This window comes from Haliaeetus albicilla, chromosome 3 (assembly GCF_947461875.1).
Source record: "Haliaeetus albicilla chromosome 3, bHalAlb1.1, whole genome shotgun sequence".
Lineage (NCBI taxonomy): Eukaryota > Metazoa > Chordata > Aves > Accipitriformes > Accipitridae > Haliaeetus > Haliaeetus albicilla.
In genome coordinates, this window is record NC_091485.1 from 43,952,517 (window position 1) to 43,976,904 (window position 24,388).

At 41.7% G+C, this 24,388-nt stretch overlaps 1 protein-coding gene and 1 long non-coding RNA gene across 6 annotated transcripts in view; one reads left to right on the forward strand and one right to left on the reverse strand.

Moving 5' to 3' along the window:
* LOC138684779 (uncharacterized) overlaps positions 1 to 18,703 on the reverse strand; it is a 36,047-nt gene extending 17,344 nt beyond the window's left edge. The window contains exons 1-3 of one of the 2 annotated variants that reach the window (XR_011324053.1): positions 18,386 to 18,703; positions 7,094 to 7,146; positions 5,338 to 5,400 (exon numbers count right to left, since the gene is read on the reverse strand). This is a non-coding gene — a long non-coding RNA (uncharacterized lncRNA). The remainder of the gene's footprint in view (positions 1 to 5,337; positions 5,401 to 7,093; positions 7,147 to 18,385) is intronic. The other variant, XR_011324052.1, reaches the window with a different exon arrangement.
* The window catches only part of ZFHX4 (zinc finger homeobox 4), a 152,826-nt gene continuing 144,601 nt past the window's right edge, over positions 16,164 to 24,388 (forward strand). For 2 of the 4 annotated variants that reach the window (XM_069779546.1, XM_069779548.1), the window contains exon 1: positions 16,165 to 16,680. The gene's annotated coding sequence lies outside the window, so the exon portion shown is untranslated. Of the gene's footprint in view, positions 16,681 to 19,059; positions 19,191 to 24,388 lie in introns of those variants that run through there. The other 2 variants (XM_069779549.1, XM_069779547.1) reach the window with 2 other exon arrangements.

Sequence of the window (24,388 nt, forward strand, 5' to 3'; positions counted from 1 at the left end):
TTGACAGTGTCCTTAAATATAATAAATTCAAAGGGAAATACTGTTAAGTTAAAATGGAGTGTTTTTCATTAAGTCCAATCAAATGGTAGACAACAAAGGATCTTTTATTTGAGAATATGAAGTGAAAATGAAAACCAGAAAACCTTTACTAAGAAAAGGTCTAGCTAAATTATGTTGGAAGGAGGTCTCCAGATTGAACCTGGGTGTTTCTTTTGCTAAAAATGAATTAAACTAAGATGCACTATGGGAGAATAGCTTACAAAGAAGGAAAACCTAGTGCTTTATAAAGATGAAAACGAGGCCTAAATACAGTTAAGTTAGAATAAAAACTACAAAGAAAGATCAAATATTAAAAAAAAAAAAAGCCCTACTTTAGCACCCAAACTATTCTTTTATCATCAGGACAAGGAAATTTGGGGAATTTTATTTTTTTTTTACCCCTTTTGCATTCCACAGCAGGGCTCTAAAACCCTAGTTGGACATTTATATGAAAATAATCTTTTCCTTTTAGCCTACCAGACTGTGATCTAAACTGTTATTTAGACTACATCTAAAAGATAGAAGAAAAACAAAGTATATGTGCTTGTCCCTGAATCTGTTACTTGAGAAATAAGATAGCTCTTCTGTTGTTTTCAATGTTGTTTCTGTATTAGACTCACGTGTTTTGGTGTATTTAGCATATCCATGATGTTTATACCACAATTTCTATGAGCATCTTTCAGCAGAAGGATAAAAATAGGTGTTGTTCCTAATTTTTGGAAGAAAAATACTTGATTTTGCTGTATTTGGCAAAGAAAAGTTTACACCGTTCCTGTAATGTGTTGCTCTCATAAAGCAAAAAATGCATAGACAACCTGCAAGGATTCATATCTATTATCTTTTGCAGGAGGTAAAAAAAAGACATCTGGGAGTATAAAGACAAACAACAACAACAACAAAGTCAACAAATCAGAAATCCCTGCTTTATAATACATTATCAATATTTTAGAAAATGCAAAAGGAAAAATGCAGAATCCTTTTTAAGTCCTGATGAACAGCCATCTGGACTTACTGATACACAGCTAAATGCTTTTTAGAGAAGGTAAAAATTATGTAACTAGTTAGCCACTGGGAATATTGATATCAGGCAATATGCTTTATTCTAAATGTTGGTAGTTTGAATATAAAAATAGAAGCATTTTGCATGACCTGTGCTCCCTTCTCTTTTCCCTTTAAAGCTCAGTGAGTGGTAGCTGAGGTTCTGAATGCCAGGTAGGAGAGAGATGCTGAAAGATGACCAGTCTAGCCTTCCTAATACATCTTCGTATGCACACACACACTCTCTCTCACTCACATACACATTTATTGCAACCTGACTCTCACAGAAAAGCCTTTTCCCTTCTCTAAGCTCCTACAAGAAACATTTCAGAAACCAAAGGGAAAAAAAAGGGAGTGAGGACAGAAATAGCTGCATATTCAGGCAGCAAAAAGGCAGGTGCGGTATGGCAATTCCTAGTGTTTGTGCCTGCTGCTCTGTGTTTGCTGTTGAAGGATTTGAGGGCTATTTTCCATGGGTCTAAATATGTTTAGTATAAGTGCACTTGGAAAGAGAAATCTTCCAGATACTGTTTGGTCTATTTACTTGGGTAAATCTGCTTATTTAATATAAAAGTTACGCTGTCCTTCAGTTGCTGTCTTCCGTGCATGTACCTACCCATTAACTATTATTGTCTTCCAATTACATTAGTAATTACTAAAGGAGATGCAAATTCTTTTTCTTATTTATTATACAAACTACATCTTGGGAAATCTTACAAAATGTTTATATGCATTCAATACTTAAATATGTTATAATAGTTCTACTGTAATGTTTCCTGTGAAAAGATAGTATGAACCAATAGTATGTTAGTACTTACTTCAGTCATGTCTTATAAGAATTGATAGATAGAATTGTAGCTGGAAATATAGTTAATTTGAAGTTTATTTCTGAAAATCCTAGTCTTTTAAAGTTAACTCTGGGTTACATACTAATATGTAATAGATATTCTGGATAAGCAGGTGTAATGATGTAGTAAATAAGCACACAAGGAGCAATACAGCACTTTGAGGGAAGATATAACATGTACAGTAAAACAACATATGCATTCTAAAAGTTTACAAAGTCAGGTTGATGTAGCTGTTTTCTTGAGGAATTAAAAATATCTTTAATGATTATTACCTGTGTCTGCTTTCATTGTGATAGCAAAAAAACCCACAAAATTTCTTACCATTGCTCATCCTACTTATGCTCATTATTAGAGACACAAGGATTTACTATGTGCTTAACTCAGGCTACTGATCACCTTTTCCACACTGTCTTAAAATGGTAACTGGGCTTGAAAAAATCCCTAGGAAGTAGATTAGTACTATTTAATATTTAGAAAAAAGGACAACTTCTACTTGAAACTTGAAAGTATTTGTAGCCCAAACAAATGTATTATTTTTTTCCTTAATGCAGATGTTTATACTTTCAGATCTCAGGTTTTCTTTAAAATAGGTCCTTACTACACACAAAGGTGCACATGAATAATTTACAGTCAAGTTTCCCTAGCTATTATGTTGAGAATATACTATTAAAAATACCTAATGGGAAAAAAAAGGTTAATTAAATAACATTGTCTTCCCCCCAAAAGCATCATTATTAAAATATGATTGTGTTACTTATCAGTAGACATTGTTAGTTTCTCTGCTTGATTAGCTTTTGATTAATGCTCATAAATTTAAATTCAGACATACTTAGCCTCTTTGATTTTTAGACAGATGTCAGTCAGCATTAGTGTATCAATTTTTCATCAGAAAATAGACATGCATGTTAAAACCATTTTAACAAACAGGGAGTCTCTACATGGGACCATATTATCAAATGCTAATTATAACCTTAAGATAAGCATTAACGGGGGAAAAAGAATGAAACTGTTTACAGAGCATGTGAATCTCAATTGGACATAAAACTGCCTACTTTGCTCCCCTCTTTCCTCCTTCAGTCTCACAGTTGTTTATGCAGTATGTGGAAATATTATAAAACTATTAAAGATATGTTAATTGAAGATATTCTCCTGGCATGACTAGCTTGGGATAAATATGTCAGCACAACTATCCAGGAACCAGTGACTGTGTGCCAGTTCATGTTGTACAGTTTTAAGAACACGTATGTAGCATGCTTTTTGAGTGTGCGTGTGTGTGTCTGTGAGAGAGTTTGTTTGTATACACCTCATTTCATCACCACCGAGCGTGAGAGCAGGTGTGTGCGTGCGCGCGCGCATGTGTGCACGCGTAGCCTGGTGAGAAAAGCAAGAGTGAGGTCTGAGGGTGGAAATGAAGAGCGTTGCCTTTTGGACAAGCCCTACTTGACCAAAGTCCTGCCCTCCAGTTTGAGAGAGGAGGATGGGAAGGGGCACTACAAGGGGCACTGCAAGAAAGGTCTGATACCGCAGCCCACCAAAGTCACCTTAGTTAGCAAGCATGTTAGAAAGGAAAGTTTTAGATATACAGTGCTTAAAGTCCTTTGAGCCATATTAAAGGAATCACAGCCCCACAAATCAGGCTTACTAATAAGACTACCTTTTGGGGTTTAAAGTTAAGTGGCAAACCAGATGCACCATTTCACTGGAATGCTAAAGATAATTCTAAAATTATGCTCAGCTGGTGTAATATGTTATTTTGTGTTTACAAGATGAAGTGGAATTTAAATTTTAAAAAGGGGAAAAGATTTTGAAGAGTTTTGAGGGAGGCCTATTTAGCTTCCACCTAATTTAAAAATTAGTCTTGGCTGTCTTCTCACTCCATCAGTCCTTGAATCAAAATTCCAAATCAGAATCTATTATTTTCTTACCGATGTTAAGCAGCGTTAAGTAGAGTGAAAGGCTTTTATTTACATTAAGGAACCAATCCTACAGTTTTCACACAGGAAAAACACCCTTTGGAGTCAATAGCAATTTACACAATTTGGCTTAGTATGTACAAAGCTTAAAGACTGTAAGTCACAATGTAAATTCAATATTTACCATATTTCTAAAAAAAAAAAAACCTTTCATTTTTCCACATTACTGAGTACCTTTTCTTATATTAGAATTCACTGCATTTTGGAAACACACCGGAACAGAGCACAACTTGCAGTGTCAGTGTTCCCTCTCTCCCTCTTTCTCCCTCTGCCTCTTGCCTATACCATTTTGATTTTAAATTTGCTGGAGCCTATTTAGTTTATAAATAACCTTAAACTGCTGAACTGTTCACTAGTTTATTTGAACAGGAGACAATGTTATTGAAACAAATCTAGTTAACAAGGTAATTAGCTTTTGCAATATTCCTCAGAAGGCTGGAAACCAACAGTTCATCACTGCACTGTACAAATAGCAGGATGTAATGTTAAGCCTATGCTTAAGAGTGGTTCTATCAAAGCTGACTGGTCGCATTACCAGCAAAGGTATTGTTTTTAAAAAGTATCCAAGGGCCACCTAAAACTGATTAATTCACTAGGAGTGGAAGAAGGAAAATATTTTCTAATAGTAACCCACTGTAAAAACCTAGCCTACTGCTAGTGTTGAAAAGATGGGGCTGGAACCAAGAAAATCCTTTTTCTTGCTTCCACAAAAGGCTTTGGGCCTAATTATTTTTAAGTATAATCCAGCCAACATCTTCTCATGCTTAGCTGCACTGAGTGACACTATTTGTGATGCCCAGTCTGCTGAAACTGAGCAGGTTGCTGTCAGTTTAAAAATGACTATAATAAAAGTGACCATGAAGATGGATCTTGTGATTTTGCGTTTCTAATCAGTCATCTGTGAAGAACACTTTTGCTTTGATTCAGCAGACTGGTGACAGCCATGATTGATAGTGCATGAGGATGAAAAAAGGTTATTAACTGTCTTCCTATTAAACTCAATGTATTACCCCTCTAGGTGCATCTCATACTTTAACTTAAAGTACTTACTCAGGTAAGGTCAAGAATGAACTCTATAAACACAGTATCCATCCTGTTGTAGATGAACCAGGAGCTCTAATGTTAAATTTTGAAAGTTCAGCATTAAACCATATCTGAATCCTGCTACCTTAATTACTGTGCCAAAACCAAAAACTGAGCAGTCCTTTGTATGCATCTAAATATATAGCTACACACAAATATTTTTGTGTGAAAAAGGGACAGATCAATTGTTTCCGTGTGTTTGTGCATAAACACACACACACACACACATATGTTTTACTTATTACAATAGTCCTAAAATAAAAGTTTGAATAATGTTAACAAAAAAAATGTGGAACGGGGATATGAAGTGTCTGTGGGACTAAAGTATAAATCCTACACAGAAAACAGCATTTTACCTGATGGTAGTTAACTTCACTATTAACTGGATCAGGTGTGATTTAATAATTTATGAAGACTTCCTATTAAAAGAAAATACAAGTGTTTTAGCATAAATGTAAAAATATCTATTTGTTGCCTTACAGCATGTTTTAGTTTTAGGGTTTATTTCCTTCTTTTTACTATTATCTTATCAATCAATACTCACTACTACCTACTGAAAAAGAAAGGAAAATGGCACATATATCCAGTTTTAAAATAATTATTTGGTAGAAATACCGATTCCTAGGATACTTCTAATTTCTAAGGATGCCTCTGTGAAGAGATAATTTTAAAGGAGTTTCAGGACAAAAGAGTGGAATACGTTTCCTCTGTTCATTATTATTACTGACACCAGAAATGAACTGAAAGGGGAAAGTTGTCCACGTTAGCATCTTTTTAGATTCACAAGTCTATTTGGGGAGTAAATACTAAAAAATCATGTGATCACCTTTTAGGATTGAGTGTTTTGCAAACACTTCTTCACAATCAATAGCATTTTAGATTTTTTAAATTGATTTTACCTTTATGAATAAGTTTCAGATGCTCTTTGAATTTGTTTATGCTTATCTTACATTACAATCATTTTCTCTTAAAAACATGTGGACCAAAAGATCAAAAATCCTGACTCTAACTACAGTGTGCACGCTGTCATCTGAAGGAATGCACATACACACTTGTTTATAATCAGGTCTTTCCCCACAATACATATATTCCATATTTGTCTTTCGGAGTATTAAAACATACTTTTAAATTTTGTTTTAAAATAGCCCTTCATTTCCTCTCTTAAATAATATAAAAAATATTTCTGCGCTCATTAAAATCATTTCAGAAGGAAGCTAGATCATTTTGGAGAAAGAAGGAAAAGGTATATCTCTATCCTGACTATTCTGTAATGTACTGTCACAGATAAAGTCTGCAACGTAAGTATATATTTTAATTTTTTTGAGGGGTTGTTGAATTTCAGTATCCCTTTCATTTTTAAACAAATTTTTTGCAAAGCGTTCATAGTGGGTTAAAAAGAATTCAGAATAAATATCATCTACCTAGTATGATGACGGTATCTCACAAGAAATGTTGAACAATCCTCTGTAAGATCTTTATTTCTGGAAAGTGCGTTCCTTTCAGGTGTGGACTTGGGAATAAGCACCAATTTTCCCTTCAGTAACATTTCTGCTTTATAATAAATTGCAATCCTCTTGTAGCCCCGTGTGGATTTACAACTGGCAGGCTTTCTCTCTGACAATTTGGGGTCACTATGGATATAGGTGAGCAATAATTTCAGGGGTGATGGAGATATTGACAGAATTTAACAGTCTAAGTTCCTGGGCAAATATTTGTAAAATGTGCACTTCTACACTGGGTTTTAGTTAATAAGACTTTTGGATGATATTGTTTGCCTTGTTTGTGGATTGTATTTTGTCTGAAACTATCTAAAATACTCGTTTCCATTTGTGCCTGTGTCGGTGCTGCAAAACATTTAAAGTAACAGCTATCACTCCTCCCTGAAGCACATTTAAGCAAAGCAGAAAGTTATAGCTATTAGAGGCTTAGTTCACAAAACATGTAGCATGCTTTTAGCAAACCAGAATTATATGAGCTAGGTGACAACATTTGTTTGGGGTAGCCTTATAGGTGCCTGGAACAGGTAAAGCCATTTTATCAGACTTCACACCAACCGGAGGCCCTGACGGTAGCGAGAGTTTCTGACAATGGGCCAGATTGATGTTTACTCACTCAAGAAGGGACTGGCAGGATTGGGCCCATGCTGTTCACTTTGTGCGTGTAACCTACAGAGAAGAAGTGAGTCTAAACATAACTCCAGCCATATGTAAAACAGTGAAAATGTTTCAGTCAACATGGATGAAATTAATAAAACAGATTTCTTCCTCCAGCTGCTTAAGAAGAATTGTTACAGGAACAAAACAGAAGAACCCAAATAATGAAACAAAGGACAGGGTAGGGCCACTTAACCTGGAACAATCATTTCCTCGGGTTAAGGTGTATTTGAAACTCAGAGCAGGCCTGAAACGTCAACTCTAGTGGTACCCTTTGAAACGCTTTTTTATTCCAGCGCTCACTGTGCACACGAAAAACAAATCCTGCAATAAACTGCAGGCTAAGTGCATGTGGCCCAACCAGGACCATACAAAGGCGACACACGTAGCATGTGTCACAGCCAGCAGCACATGAGTGACTTCGCCAGGGGGGATCCCTCATCTAGATCCCACTCCAGACGATCAGGGCACAACAAGGAAAAAGGCCAAGAAAAAAAAAAAAAGAAAGGGGAGGGGAAAGAAAAAAAAAAAAAGAGTTAAGAAGAATCAGACCCCAAACCCCACCTTCTGCCCCCCGGACAAACGAGGGCAGGTAGACCGGCGGGGAAAGCTGACCTCCTCCCCGCCGAGGGGATGCTGCCGTGGCCGGCGGAGGGCACGCAGCGCGGGGCGGTCTGCGCCCTCCGCCGCGGAGCCGCGCGGGGCGCGCTTCTCCCGCCGCGGAGCCCTCGCACCTGCCGGGCCCGCGGAGGGGACGGCTGCCCCCTCCCCGCCCCCCCCGCGGGCCGCCTGCCCCGGCCGCGTCGCTGCTCCTCCGCGGCGGGCGGCGGGGCCCCGCGGGAGCGCAGCGGCCGCGGCCGGTCCCCGCGCGGTCCCCGGCGTTGCCATAGCGCGGGCTCCGCGGCGCGGGGGCGCTGCCCGGCGGCTGCGGGCGGGCGGGCGGGCGGCGGGGAGCGGACGCGGCGCATCCCCGCGGCGGCTCTGGGGTGGGGGGGGTGAGGGGTGTTCCGCGGGGCTCCGCGCCCCGGGCCGCGCCGGGCCCCGCAGACGCGGCGCAGTGGGGAGAGTAATGAATTCCAGCAGAGAGCTGGAGAGGAAGCATTTTTCAGAGATCTGCCATATTTAAGATTGACCACACTAAAGATGTTATTAGCGAAGGGGGGTGGGGAGGGCAACGGGAGATGCGATAAGGGAAAATAGATAATGACACATAATCCAAACCAGAAGTTTGAAACCAAGTTACTTCGCAGAAAAGAGCCACAAGCTCAACTTTTTTTTTTTATCTTCCCTTTTTTTTTTTTCTCTCTCTTTCTTTTTTATAGGCTGGGGCTGAAAGACAGGGAGATAAACTTGTTAAGGAAAGAAATATTCCTCTAGCAACCGGGTAAATAAAATAGCTGAAGTGAAACAGTGAAAGACATGGGGGTAGGGAAATGCAAAGGACACACTGCTATTTAGAAACCCCAAAGGAAATTGTAAAGTAGGAAATGAAAAGGAGGAGGAGAAACATTTCTGTTGTAAATTAGAGGGAATGAAGATTAGCGGGAGAAAAGGGGGGAATAGCTGCAGAAGGTCTAAAATACAGCACCGCTGAAGATTAGGCAATGCTGCAAATATCCCAAGTGAGGAAAGAGAGTGGTGCGCTCATCTCTTCAGCCTGGGTGTGTGAAAGGGAAATGAGTAGGGATAATTACTAATATAGCACATGTCCGGAGGAACCAATCCAAAATAAGAGATAAATCTGGCTGGTGAAGACAGACAGGAAAAAGGCTGGAAGAAAACTTAGGAATACAGCGACCTGAGAGGGGAGGAAGAGAATTAGAGGAGGAGGAAGGCTTCCAAGAGTACAGGAAAACTCAGAGGACCAGCTGGAAAGGGAGGAAACAGCTACGGCAGACATGGGAAGAGGGAATGAGAGAGAGAGAGGGAGAGATTAAGGAGAGCAAATAAACCTGGGAGAGAGACTGGTTGGAGCGGATGGGAAGAAGGAAAGTGGGAGCGGAGAACTGGGAGAGAGGGAAGGAGGGACAGAGGGAGGGATGTGGGGAGAGAAGGAAGGAGACAGAGGGAGGAGACAAGGACTGAAGTCTCCCAGCCCAGGGAAGGTGCAGCACTGAGTGAGAGAGAGCTCACTCTGAGGGTTAGGTTAGATTTCCAGAGCTCTTAGAGCTCATCGACCAGCCCGCTGGAGTCACTATTCAACCCGAGTCCCAAACACACGCCTCACTAACTACTTTACAGCCACTTTCATTGATTTTCTTTATCAAATAAACATAATACCCGTTACAGCAACACTTCCTCTTCGCGCAGCCAGAATGCCACAAGCTCTGATTGCTGCATTTCTCCGGCTTGCAGTTCCCCACCTTCCACCTCTAAATAAATTCTGTTCTTTCACTTAAATGGTCAAATACATTATTGCTCGCAGAATTTTTCGGTAATCTGGAAGGTACACTGCGAGCTAGGCAAATCGTTTAAATTATAAGGTAAAGGGTCCCCGTCCCCATCGCCCTGGCGTGAAGACACAGCTTTCCCCTCACAATTTCAGGGGTAGCTTATATATTTACATACTTTTTTTCTGCTAATGAGTGGTAACTTAATTTAAAGGGCGATGTCAAAGTGAACGCTCCCGCCTGAAAAATGCAGGAAAAAATTAACGCAACTTTCGCACTTGCACCTAAACTGCCACTTGATCTAAGCATTTCAGCCTCAAAATTCAATTTTATTTTAAAAAATCCCCTAAAAGTAGCCCCCTTCAAAAGCTGGTTTTGAACCAGGCTCTTCCATATATGTCAAAGGGCTGTTGAATTATTCATTATTATAATTACTATCATCATTGTCATTATCCCTTTCCATGTGGAAATAATTTTATTATCGTAATTTGATATCTGAAGAATTTCCTGTTAGTCGTTTGATAATCATTTTTTTCTACTGAAAAGAAAAGTTTTGTTTATAAATGAGAGAAAAATATTTTAAATGCTTTTATGTTTACTATAGATTTCCGTTTATCTAATCGATCGGAATGCCAATAAATCGATTAAAGGTTTAGTGTTTTACAAACAACCATTTTGTGCTTTTTGATTTTACGTTCAGAATGATTTTAATAAAGCTAATGCCTTCTCTGAGCGTTTGTTCACCCCAGACCTAATATTCCATCATTTCTATTATTTACAATTGCAATTTAAAGTGTTTTTAATGAGAAAAATAAACACAAATAAAAGAAGGAAATAATCTGATTAAATTACTTTGTGCCTGTGGTCAACATATTTAGGCAAAGCCCTTAAAGATCTTGGTGAATTATATGCGATCATACAGTGATTGCGGAATATTAAATTAAACTTAGATAAATCCGCATTGAAGGAGGCAGCACCCAATCCTGAATTTATTTCCCATTTTCTATAACAGCATCACTGCGCTCCTCTCTTTGCAATGACAATGTGCCAAATCTAGGCATTTTGAAAACATTTTCCATATGCTTTAACTGGAGACTGATAGACAAAGAAGAAAAGGAGATGGTCTTTTTTCTCTTGAGGTATATTTCCTTTAACTTTTCCTCCAACCTTTTCTGATCTTCATCATTTTTAAACAAAAGTTTGAAAATCATTAGGACCTTTTTTTTTTTCTTTTACGGTTTTTTTTTCCTTATCGCGTAATCAATTCCTGAACTGTGGAGTTTCAGTTACGCTTTAATGCAGGACTATAGAACTATCATTTCTATACCTTGGCGGACAACATTTTGGGGAGAAAGCATTGATTCATTTAGTTTTCGCTTGCTGCTTTTTGTAATTAAAGATGGTTTTAATTATACTTTTTTGTAAGTCAGATCAGATGTGCTGCTTGCTTGCTGGAAGGTTTTTTTCTTTTAACGGTGCTTTTAATTTATGTGTAGTTTTTACGGATAACACAGAGGTGGTGGCTTTTATTTAGCTGTAAAATCCACACGTTTTCTTTGAAAACTTGGCTCCTTGGGCGAAAATAACTTTTCCTGGTTGTTTTATAATCGCTGTTTGTCGCAGAGGTAGTTTAGCATATTGTCTACACAACAAAGATTCCTGTTTTATTGGCAGTGTGGATTGTTGGATTTAGGTATAAATATTTCATAACTTTCCTCTTTCTGCAGTAAGATCGGTAGTTTTATTGGCTTTTTCTCCCTTTTTGTCTGTCTTTCTACCAGAACCGTTTTATTTCTGAAGTCCCTTTTTGTCCTTTTCCCGGATAGAATGTAAAATTTTTCCCTTGGATATATCACTGCTGGAAATATGCTCTTGGGCTTTCTGGAGGGGATGGGGGGGGGGGGGGGGGAGCGGTGGTAAGCGGTCGTTCTCCTCGATTTGCATAAGAGCTAGTGAAGTGCCTGTGAAGTTGGTGAATTGCTATTGTTTGGGGCTAGTCCTGACTGTTTTTGTTTATAAACACTGGGGTGGTTGCCGGGAGGGGAGGGAGGTCAGAGCACTGTCAAAGCGCTGACCTCTGAAAGCCCAGAGGGCGCCTGGCTCCTTCACCCTCTCCTTTCTCTCTCTCCCTCTCCCTTTTTCTTTCCCTTCCCATCCAAGGCCAGGAGCTCAGGTTCAGGGCATTTAATCCCCGCGATCTGCCCAAGAAAGGAGCTGAAAAGGGGCTGTTAAGGCTCCGGAGGAAACGCCGGCAGCAGACTTAGACCTGGAAGGCTTTTATTTATAGTAACGTCCGGGTGCGCGTTTTTGTGCGGCTCCAGCCAAAATAACAACAACAACGACAAAAGCCAATCGGGAACGGCACTATTTAGCTCAAAATCTCAGCAAGATGTCTATACTATTCGGCTGTGATTTTTGTCTTAGGTCACTGCTCGTTAGACGCACTTTCAGAAGGTGAATGCCAAATCTGGGGCAGTGAGGGCATAATTGAAATGCAATATGTTATCGTTGTTTTATTTCTTTTTCGAACAAAACTTTCTAGGAATGAGATCGGGGATTTTTGTTTTCTCCCTCCCCCCTCCCTTCCCTCCCCCCAGCCCTTTTTTAGTGTGTACTGGAATGTGTTTGATGATTGGGGGGGGGGGGGTGTTGTAAATTAAGAATAGATTTGTATACGTGATACCTGCAAAGAAAGAAATAATTAATAATAGCCAAACGCTTTGGGTTCAAAGTCAATTTCATCTCGGGAAAGGAAAAAAAAAAAAAGAAAAAGAAAAAAAAAAGTACAAGAGATTGCTATCAGGTTTAAGTATGTTTTGAAAAGAAGTTGCTGAGTTAAACAAAAATGTTAGTTAACACACTGCCTTTGTCAAATAGCCCCCGGGAGGAGAAGAGACAACAAAAAGGAGAGGAGGTGGGGGCTGGGGATCTGAAAGTGTCTGTAGCTCAGATAAAGGGTCTGTAACACTGAAATCTTGTAATACCTCGTTTCAAACTGAGCTCATCTATGGACTCAGGGAACGCAGTAAAAAGACACGGATCCCCTTTCCCTTGGGTTGGGGTCTGGGGACAGGAGAAGGTGGGGGAAGGGGACGTTTATTAGGGAATTATGTCGGTTTATTAAAAAGGGGAGCGGCTGTGGCTGTAATTATGCAGATCCTTGTGCCCCTGTGTGTCAGCAGCGCAGATTTAGGGAGTGAAATGAGCTTGGCGGAGGAAAGACGTGGTGTAAGAGAGCCCGGTTTGGGCTAGGATTTCTTTGTCTGTCAGAGAATGGTCAGTCTCGGGCTCCAGCCCCCACCAGATTCGTCTCGCCCAGGCCAACAAGTTTTCCTTGGGGCTGAGGCTGGAGGTGGTGGAGGACAGAAAGGGCTGAGAGCTTTTTTTTTTTCCATTTTTTCTCCCTTCCCTCTCTTTGAAATGTAACGTCACTATCAAGAGCTTTTTGTGGTTTCAACAGGAGGCTCGAAAAAAACCCCAAACGTGTAACGGTGCCTGCAGGAGAAGTTCGGAGGCGGTGGGCGGGGGGTCCACCGAGACCAGAGGAGAGGAGCTGAGAGGTTAGGCGAGAGTCTTCGGGGGCGATCAGCTGAGCCAGAGAGGGAGGAGAGAGGGGAGCGGGAGCCGGGCCGGGCCGGGCCGGGCCGGGCCGCGCCGCCGGGGAGCCCGCCCGCCGCCCGCCGCCCGCCGCCCGCCGGGTCCCACCGCAGCCGCGGCGGCCGGCCCCGGGTCCCCCTCGCCTGCCTCCCCCAGCCCGCGCCGCGCTCCGCTCTTATCACAGCCCACAAACCTGCTGCTGCTGCTGCTGCTGCTGCTGCTGCCTCCCGGAATTAACCTTCTTCGATTTTTCCTAGCTACGTGGCGATCCCCGGGTTTCTTCTAAACTGTTAACATCCCGTAGTGCCTTTTCTTTTTTTTTTTCCCTACACACACACACGCACACACCCCCGATAGCTACTATTTTTAGGGAGAGAGAAAAAGAGGGGGGGGGGGGGATTTAAAACGTTAGGAAGGACAGTAAACAGTGGCAGAAGAAACACTGAAAAATGTGGACTCCCCTCTCGCAATTCCTGCCTGTATCCTCCCCCCCCTTTGTTCCTTTAGCTGTAACTCAAGAACACCATAAACCTATATCCCCCTCCAAGAAGACAGAAAGGGAAAAAATCTACAGCCAAAAAAGAATGACTTGACTGTTCTGACGTTTGGTGTTTTGACATTAATGACATTAATGATATTGATGTTTCACCAGGAAAAAAGCACTAGGAATAAAGGAGGTGGTGGGGGAGGTGCGGGGGGACGACTTTAAAACTAAATTATCTTCGTTTCCTTATTCTTCTGTGACATTAAGTATACGTGTTTCTTCACTTGAATTTGAAATAGATGTATTGTTCTCAGGTGTTTCTTCATCACTTTGTATTTAATTGTCTTCAGTCTTAGGAAATGGGTTACCATCCTTCAGGCATACACTTGAATGGACAATGCATCCTTCTATCTAAGAGTCCCGTTTCGTCTACAATTTAAGCCTAAAAGCCCTCTTTCCATCGTACTCCCTCAATCTGATAACTATAAACGGGTTTCAGAGATTTCATTTTCACTCTTTGTTTGCATTTTTTTTCCACCGTGTAAACAACGATGCAGAATATCGCTACTTTCCCTATTACCTTCATTCACAGGGTGCAGTGCCTGTGGAAATCTGCATACATACGCTCACATTTTTTTCATTGATGAGCTGGTGCAATGCTTAGGTGAGGTTTGAAAAAGGAATAAAGTTGCTCTTACTAACCCTCAAGTGCCCCTGACTTTTCCTGAAGTTCGAGTCTTGGAGATTTTCCTGAAGTTTGAAGTAAGGTTTCTCTGGATTGGGGTAGGGCTCCTTCTATGTTCCCCTCTTTATTGGCAGGCTCTGATTTTTGGAATAGCTGTTCTTTCAGGCTGGCGATTTTTATATTTGTCTTATTTTTCCCTCCCCTTTCCGAAGACCTTTTTTTTTTTTTTTTTCCCCTCCAAAACTATCAGGACCTTCACTCTGACCTTAAACATCTGCTTTTAGCAACTCGGTTCCCTGACACTGGCCTGTGCTTCCTTAAGGGCAGCCTTAATTCATCATCAGGTGGGGATTTTCCTATTAGCGTTAGTTCCAGTACTTGCAAAATGTTCTCCTGGAGTAGAAGGTTTAGGGCCCAGAGAGGTGCCTTTTTCTGCCATCCAGGTTTTTGCTGGTTTGTTGTTGTGTGTGTGCGCTTTTAATGGAAGGTTGTGATAAAACCTTCCTGCTGGTTTTGGTGGTTAAGGCCTAAGACAAGGTTTTGACGTGTATCACAGGAATCACGAACTTCAAAGGCATGTCAGCTCTAAGGTTGTGGTTCACCTGCACGGGGTCCTTGGTACTGTAAATATCTCTTGCACATACCTGTGACTTAGTGACCATTTCTGGTCTACCCGTTTCTGGAATAGCATTATCAAAAATCTGCACGTGTTCCTGCGGTGTATTCGGATGCTTTTTGAATAGTCATGTTTTTATCTTCAGTAGGGGGTATTTTAAAGTATGTCTATTCCTAGTTTTAGTTAATTATCTTTTAATGAAAGTGTCAGTCATATTCACATCTGCAGTATTAGGTTAAGATAATTAGATTTTCAAATGAGAAGCAATCTTCTTAAATCCCACACAGGAAAATATTTGTAGAAGATTCCAATTTATAATGACATCTGTACATTTTACCCTAGTTTTCATCATAATAATCCCCCCCCCTCCCCGAATGAAATGTGTCTGGTAAAATATAGTAGATAAAATATTAATAAAATATCAATACTTGGAGGGAAAGTGGAAGATGATGCATGTATATGCATGAAACCTGTATTGTATGCAAAGAGACTCTTTCCCTGGGCTGATATTTACTTCATTTTGATAAGGCTGTTTACAGTTGATATTGTATATTCTGGAAGGCTTTGCTTTTTACTTTGTTGGTATCTCCAAGCAATTACATGGCAGCCACCAAATAAAGTGTGTTATGTTTTGCGTGACAGTGTGTATGCGGAGTGTATGTGCATATGTGTAAATACAATGTAGGATGCGGGTGCGCGCATGTGTGTATGTGTAAATAAATCCATCTTTATCTCCGTATGGGCAGTTATTCCCTGTCTTAGACGTATTATCTTTCCTTTTACAGAGGTGTCGGACGTTCATTATCCCATTGCAAACATATATTTTTCATTAAATCCCCATGAAAAGAGAGAAAAGGGAAGAGAGAGACAGACAGACAGGCAGACAGACAGAAAGAAAAATCTCCCTGATAGAATAATTAATTTGGACCCGTTTCTTTTAAGTTCCCGAACAGTTAAAAGAGCAAGTCTGCCGCCCCCCCGGCCCCCCCCGCTTCTTTCTTTTTTTTTTCCCCCTTTTTTTTTTTTAATTTTCCCTAGCCATCTACTCTGTGTGCCTGTGCGTGTGTGTCTGTGTTACTAATGAAGTTTGCAGACTTGTGTTTGTATCCACGAGCTCCTTTCTGCTGCCCCTTCTCCTCCGGGCTGAGCTCTGCGTGGCTCCCGCAGCCCCGGCGAGCCCCCGGCCGGCAGCCGCGGCAGCTCCGGCTTCCCCGGCTCCGGGGCTGCGCGTCATTTGCAGCCCGGAGAATGTTGATCACCTCACTAATTACACCTCTCCCTCTCCTCTTCCCTCTCCTCTCCCTCTCCCTCTCTCTCCCTCTCTCTCGCTCTCTCTCCTCTCTCTCTCCCCTCTCTCTCTCTCTCTCTCTCATTCCCAGAGTGCATATCGGGAATAGACACACAAAGACATGCGCACTCAACTTAATCAGCCATTTTTTTAAACAGGGCTAAAACGATAATAATTAGCAGAATAAAGACATATCGGATTTTCATTTCCTTTCCTCCTTTTCCCAACCCCTTCACAACCAAACAGCGAGACCGCGGTCGGCACATGCTTTAACAACTCCCGGACCCCAAAGGACCGCTCCATGCCCCCCACTTCTTGCTCAATCATTTTTATTTTCACCCAATAAAGTTGGAGGATTATTTTTTTTTTATTATTTTTTTAATGAACCTTCTCTCGTTTACTTGGATGTGATCAGCTGTTAAGTAAATAAAGCAAAACAAAAAAAAGAGGCGAAGATCCAGTAGGAACTGCAAGGGGAAATGGAAAGTAAGTTTTTTCTTTAACTTTTATTGAGTAGTTTGTGTTAAATTTAGGTCGAGTATCGATTATCTTTCCAGGCTGATCTTGCACAATCTTTGATATTTCGCTCTCGCTCTCTCTCTCTCTCCCCCTCTCTCTGTGCCTCTTTCTCTCTCTCTCACATACACACACACACTCACATCCCCAGATCCCATGTATCTCTCCCCTCTCTCTCTCCCCCCTTTTTCTGCCTGTTTCCCCATTTTTAGGTACAGTATTTGCTCTCATTTGGGAAAGAGGGGCTGCTTTTTTTCCTCTCCCTTCTTTCTTTCTCTCTCTCCCTTTCTCTTTTATTCCAGGGGTTACGTTTTGTTTGTGTATTTTTTTTGTTTTGGTTTGGGGCTGTGGGTTTGGTTTTTTTCTCTTTCGGGCTGTAACTTTCGGATTAAGTGGAGGACCCCGCTCAGTTTGCAGAAGAGGTTCGGGGGGTGCCCCCCACTTTTTATTTCGCTCTTTTTGGGTAGGGAGCTCGGGGAGGGGGGGGAATACTGTCAGATTAGGAAAGACGTTACGGCTGTCAGAAGTCATCGCCTGCCAGCCCCTTCAGAGCTCGCACTCCTGTTTCGCAGCTCGGTCCCCCCAAAACTTTGAGGTGCTTTTTGAAGGCGCATTCCGCTCTCCCACCCTCCTTCCCTCTCCTCCCCATCTCCACCCCCCTCGGCCTCCCAAACTTTCGTTTTCGGGCGGGGGGGGGGGGGAGGATGCCAGCAGGGCAATGGGGACCCTGGCTGCGTGCGTTTGTACAGGAGGTGTGGGGTGCTTTTTCCCCTCTCCCCCCCCCCCCTTTTATTTTGCAGGTAGGTTTCTGAGGAGCAGAGGCAGGGGTGGCTGTGCGAGTGGGTGTGAGTGTGTGTGAGTGTGTGTGTGTGCGTGTGCGCGCAGGGGGATCGCGCTGCTGGCTGCCGTCTCTGGCAGCAGGAGGAAGAGGAGCCCGTTAGGAGCGCGCCCTGCCTCTCTGTCAGTTTCGCCGCACGGCGCGGGGAGGCGACCCGACCCGACCCGACCCGGCCCGGCCCGGCCCGGCCCGGCGCGGAGCGGAGCGGCGCGGCCCCGCCGGCGGGGATGCGCGGCTGCCCGCGGGCAGCGGCTGCCGGCCGTGCGCCGGCGGAGCCCCCGGCATCCCCGCCGCGCCGTGCTGAGCCGAGCCGCCCCGCGCCGCTCCGCGCTGCAGGAAAGACTCCTGGCGGGCAGGGTCGGGGCTACTTCTTTCAGCGCAGCCTTTCTGAGATTTTTGAAAAGGCGGGGGGGGTGGGGGCCGGTTGTTTTGCGGGACAGGGGTCTGTTTTTTTTTTAAACCGAGGACTAAGGTGTTTAAAAAAAAAAAACACCACAAAAAAACCCCCAGCCAACCGAAAAAAAAAAAAAAAAAAAAGCTCATAGACAGCGAGAAGGCAGTTCGGTTCCTGCTCTGTCTAACTGCTCGTGCCAGAATCAAGTGCATCCCTTCCCATCACGGCGGCTAATGGCAGACGCGTCCCTGCTTCCCCCTCTCGCCTTACATGAAATTTCCTGCAAAAATGCTAATAAACTTTCCCCCCATCCGATGCCAACTTACGGCGGTTCCCCTCCACTCCTCCCCTCCTGCATCTTCTTCTTCCCCCACCCCCCCACCCCCCCCAGCCTCCCCAGCAGCGGCAGCAGAAAACGCACGGGTTGGTATTTCTTTTGTTACCTGCGAGCCGGGCGGCCGGGGGTCTCTCCTCGGCTACTTAGGGCACTGGGTCCAACCGAGAGAGGAGCCACATCAGTCGGGTTCAGCCTGTTTCACCTCAGCGCCGTCCCGAGGAGGCTTTAGCCACCATTCAATAACACACCCTCCTCCTCCTCTTCCTCCTTAGGTACCAAGGCAGAGATCGCAAACATAACACCCCCCTCCCCACCACAAAAAAAAAAAAAAAAAAAAAAAAAAAAAAAAAAAAGCCCAACCAAAAGACAACTTGCCAGGCTGAAGATGGTGGATTTACATTAAGCCAGACACAGGCAGGTTCACTCAGGAAGTCTGACCATCCCGTTTTCTGACAGTTGTATTTCCTCGGCTCCATTCCGTCCTCCTCTTTTTTTTTTTTTTTTTTTTTTTAAATTTTCTCTTTATTAGCCTTGTTCCGTTTTTAATCAAGGATTATGTAGTTGGCAGGAGGAGAGCGAGAAAGAGAGTGGAAAGAGAGGGCTCGCGTGCTTTTGGGGTGGTTGCTGTGAGGGTGGTTTTTTTGATGGTGTATTTTTTTTTTTTTTCAATTGTGTTTCCCCTGGATTTGCAGTGGCTCGATCCTTAGGAGCGGTGGTGGAGTGTTTAAAAAGATCATATGTAGCATTATATTTTTAGTTTGGTGGTGGATGGATGGAAGAGGTAGTGAGAAGCCTTTGCAGCCCTGCCTGTTGTTGGTTAGATTGAGGCAGAGACTTGGCTGCGATTGGGACGCGACTGTGACATGGGCATCGATCGCTTCCATTGAGAGCAATGCAAAAACACAGCCTGGGTATGTAACACTCTCAGTGCCATCAACACTTGTTTTACTTTATATTTACTGGCAAAACTGACAGAACGATCCGGAGTGCTTTTCTTTGAAATAAGGAATACAAACATTTGGATGGGAAGGTGCACAAAGAAGATTGTGGAAATAAACGGGGGGTTGAAGGTTGGGGGGTGTGTGTGGGGGGGAAGAGCCTTAATCATCGTTGCTCCACTTCCTATTCAACCGACTGTATTTAAGGAGTTTCTCTCTTTTCTCGACTGGGGGATCCTACTAAACTGGTTGAAATGAAAAAAATCAGACAATCAACCTTGAGGGAATATCTGCTAGTTTTCAGGGTTTGCGGTTTCAGCCGGTAGGAAGGCACACAAAATAAAAGATGGCTAGCCAGCTGTTTTAACCTCTTGCACCTGGCTCCAGAGCTGGGGCTCACCAGGATTATTCAGTTATTCGTGCTATCTGTGCTTGAATATTTATAGTGTACGATCTAGAGATCCACACAGTGCATTGTAGCATCTCTTTATCCTTTAGTCGTGGGCTTTTTGGACTTTGTCAACATAAACATGTATCCAATAGTTTTCATTTTTATGATAATGAACATAGAGGGTCAATGAAATATAGAGGGAAAAGTCGTAAATCTGCAAAAGTGAAACCTACCCAAGGAACAAAGAAAGGTCAGGTAAACCATCTGTGTAAGTCACAGCAATAGTACCTGCTGTTTGGTTTATGCAGTGATACTGCTTTATTATTCTCTAAAATGAAACTTATCCGCTAGATCAAGTTAAAACTAAAGGAAAGCTGTGGAGATGAGAAATGGCATTGCGTGCATCTTTCAGAATAGGGAGACGGTTGTGTTCCTCGGTTTTTGAATAGTTTAGGTTTATTTGTGAAGATGATGCACCAGCAAAGAACATATAAAGGGGGCCGAGAGAAATCACTGTTTAATATTGCAGAATTTACTGCTTCCATTCTGACCATGAGCCTAAATTTACACAATGAAATTTGATTATCTCTAATAACAATATTAGATCCTGCACTGGATGGATGAGAATTGAGGTGGTTTTGTTGATTGCAAGGGTTTAATGTTGCATTTCAGAATCTGATGTGGTTTAGCCTCCCTTCCATTAACTGGAAAACCCCTGAGGTTTTACAATTATTTCTTAAAGATAATACATTTAAGATTGCATTGGTAGGCTGAAGAAAAGTCATAAAGGCAAGAAGGGAAGCCCTTAATAACTCTTGAGATTCAGACATGTTCAGCAGTTAGATTGGCTCTGACTTCACCAAGGGTCGACAATGTGTCATTTCCATGAAGCCAAATTGCCCTCTGCCTATATGATATTAATGTGCAAATCAATATTTCAGGGATTAAATTTCCCTTCTTCATTTTTTATGGTTTCTACCTCAATAAGTCTCAAGTCTATTAGAAGAGGCTGGATGATTTAAAATCTTTCACTGCAGAATGGCTTGTCGTAGCCTTGTTTCACAGACCGTTTTTGGATTTTCGTTATAAAAGACTAAAGGCATTCCAAAGAAGTTGATAGTCAATATAGGGACATGCTCACTGTTGTAAAGCCCTTGTTCGATTAAGAGCTAAAAAGGTATTGAAAATATAATATATATGTTTGTATAATATATATACATTCTACTGCTTTAAAAATATTGTGTTAATCACCTATTGATTTATTTCAAAATCAATTGAAGCTCCTTTCTTATTAGTGATTTGTTCAGCATTCTTCAGCCTTGTTGTTAATTTTCTTAAACAGCATGCATGAATTAATCTGCTGGTAGACTGTGTTTTGGGTTTTCTTTGAAGCATATTTAAAACCAGGCATTTTTACCTATTTAAGCTAAGTGGTGTGAACAGTTTAGTATTGTGGGGAGAGCCAGGGCACTGTTTTCTGCACTTCGGACTCAGCATTGTTTTAATGAAGCTAAGGGGCGTTTTGTAAATATTTCATGATTTCTGCTCAGATGCTTATCAGCAATGTTTATTAAGAGTTTCTATTGAATATTCAGGATTGGTTAAAAATTAAAATGGAGCTATCTGATCTGGAAGGAAACAATACATGACAGAAAATTTAGGTCAAAATATGAGGTTGTGACTTTATCACATAATCTTGGGAAGGCCCTACTGTCTATCATTTAGTGTTGTTTTATAGTCTTAGACCATCTGGACCAAGTTCCGCACAGCTGCATGAATTTCATATGTGATAGAACATTTTTTCCATTCAGTGTGAAATGTTCCTTCCTAAAAACGTACACCAGACTCGCTTAATTTAGTCTGCTAAAAGAAATGCACATGAAAAAGGACAAAAGGCTCTTTAATCTCTGCAAGCTGTTTGTTTTTCTTCAAGATTCCTGTCTGTTTGGGTTTGAAAAGTCATGTTTATTGAGCAGATGATTCTGAGGTGTGACATTAAAATAATATATGATTTTTGTGCTAGTTTCTGCTCTCCTAGTTAATTTGCAGAACTACTTTTTATGCCTGTCAAAACACAGAGTTAATCTATTCTTATTTACAATTAATCTCAATAAAATTAATCTTAACTATGCCTTAGTCAGTAGCTTAAAATATCTAATTATATTCAATTAACTGCTGTCATAGTAATTAACACTGCTTAATTGCCTCTGCATATATTTATGTAAAGCTCATTAGTTACTGCTTGCTCTTTTTTCCTTTCTCATTCCCATTTTCGGGGCTCTGAGAGCACTGATGTAAAACCCAGTCTAGTTTTTGACAATTCGGGTCTTGAGGAACCTGTGACAATGGCAATACATGTGTTCGTAACCTGTTATGTGGGTAAATATTTGTGTTTTCATATGCAAAAAGGGTACCAGAGCTGGGTCTTTAAAGAACTTCCATTCCAGCTCCCCCCCCCCCCCTTTCTCCTACCCCAAGACATACAAAAATGTTTTCTAGCCTTGTTGATAGAAATATGAGAAGCCAGGTTAAGCTTTGTGTTTATAAATGAAGAGCTTTTCTGCATCTGCCTTGGGGCTGTACCCAGAAGGCAGAGCTTTGCTGCTCCAGATTCATTCAAAGGGTTAAAGACTTGGCCAAGGTTCAAACTGAGAAGCGCCCAGGGAAAGTGCATGTGAATATGTACAAGTTTCATGTAATTAGTGCTTAATTATATTAACATATGCAAATTGTCAACTTAGGAGCTTGTTGAGCTGGCAAAGATCAGCCAGGCACAATTGCTGTATTGTTCTGAAACAATAATGGATTTCAAGTTGGATTGTGAAAACACATAACTAGCTATCTAATTTAACTCATACCATGGTGAAATTTCATTAGTCTCCATGGAGACTGGTTTAATTGTGCTGACTAATGTTCTGGGCTGCAGAATGTCCTAAAAAGAAAGCGTTGTTTGCCTAATCCACCTTACAATGACACTTGTTTGTACATGTTTCCCTTGTGTGAGAATTTGCATATGCAAATAAATAGTTTCTCTGCCCCATTTGTCATGGCTGTTCATTACCCATGAAGAGGACATTGTTACTAGGCTGTTACTGAGTCTCCCAAGACAGGATAGTGTCAACCAGTCCAGCCACATTCTTTCATAATTTGTTTCTGATTAATAGACCAGAGTGAGGCTCATTCTATTCAGGCCTCTGCAAAGGGAAGGTCAGTTCTGTCACTGAAAAGAGTTTCCGCAGCAACTGAAGTTTTTTCTCTCCCTCCCCCTCCCCCCTCTTGCTTTGGCTAAAATAATCATATTTAAAATAATGTATTCTTGCTCTAAGGAATACCTCCACTAATAATCTCTAGTTTCCTAAAGCAAAAGATAGGAAAATAAAGGAGATTCTGGTATTGGAATATTAATCCTGTTTTTGACAGAAAGGTAAACTGATATAATTGCTTTTCAGTCGAAGGAATGGGGGTTTATACAAGTGTGAAAGCATCGGAAAAGGATTAGCATTTTTTTGCATAATGAAAAGCTCTGTTGAATAGGGCACTGAATGGTTGACTGAATGACTGAGATGAAAGGAAGATGAAAATGCAGGCTCCTCTTTCTTTATGCCTATGTTCAGCTCTCCCTAAAGTTATGTTTGTCCAAGACTTGAGAAAACAAGCAGAAGCTCAGATTTTAGCAACTTGCTAAGATGCCCCGAGTTTCCATCCTCATGTGAAGTAATATGTAGGAGACTAGTGCAGTGAGAGGATGAGAAACACAGGTTTGTGCGGAGGGGAGCTCCAGGAACATGACAGGCAAACCAAATATTGACTATTGGGCATCGAGGATTCCCAGCACTTTGCTTGGGGGAAAGAAAGAGGGAGGAGGGGGAGCGGCAGGGAGGGAAGGAGCTATTTTAAAAGTTGCCAATGGAAATCATGCATCAACGCATAATAATCTAATAAAGTTTGGTATTCAAGGAAGCAGGGTTTAGTCAATATCTGTTTTAATTATTAAACTACTTCTCTTTTGGAAAAAGTTATGAATTCTGACTCAGTGCTAAGTGTTTAAGTGGCACAGGAGCCTTGCTGGGGAAAAAATGACTCTCTTCGTTCGGCTTCGAAAACAGCGAAAGCTTACCGAAATGGAAATTGATGCACGCACATAAGGAGCGGGGTTTTCGGCGTGACTGCATCAGCCTACTCAGGTGGTTTAAAACAGTGGGATTCCAGTAGATTCAGGTGGCGAGAAGGGCCCCGGCCTCCTCCTGCCATCAGTGTAGCCCCCACTGACTGCAGCCGGAGCAGGATCAGGCCCCCAGACAGGGCTGCAACTGGTTAGCTGTTGACAATGTGATCAGTGCTTCTAATTATGTTCTCTCAACAGTAATTAGGGCAGTTAAAATACCATAAGTGTTGAGCCACTTTTGAAAGTGGGAAGTGGTTCTTTTGTACGTATGTAAATCAAATGCAGTGTGAATAATTATTTGTATGTATGCATATTAAATAAGCGCTCTTTTTTTCAGGTCAACATAATTACCGATTTAGAGCTACTGTGGAAAACTGTTGGTAGTTAGACTACATATCAACTTGTTTGGGGGAATTTTTTTTAGTTTGCAGAACATTTATTTGTAAATGCTTCTTAGTTCAGTATTGGGCTTGATCTGAGAATATTTAAACAGTTAGAGATGCCTCTAAGACATCAGGATTATTTAGGGATAACTGAAGTAAAACTGTAAATGCAAAAAGTGCTTGGTAAAAATAAAGTCACAAAAATTCTCTTTTAAGATGAAGTTAAAGACCG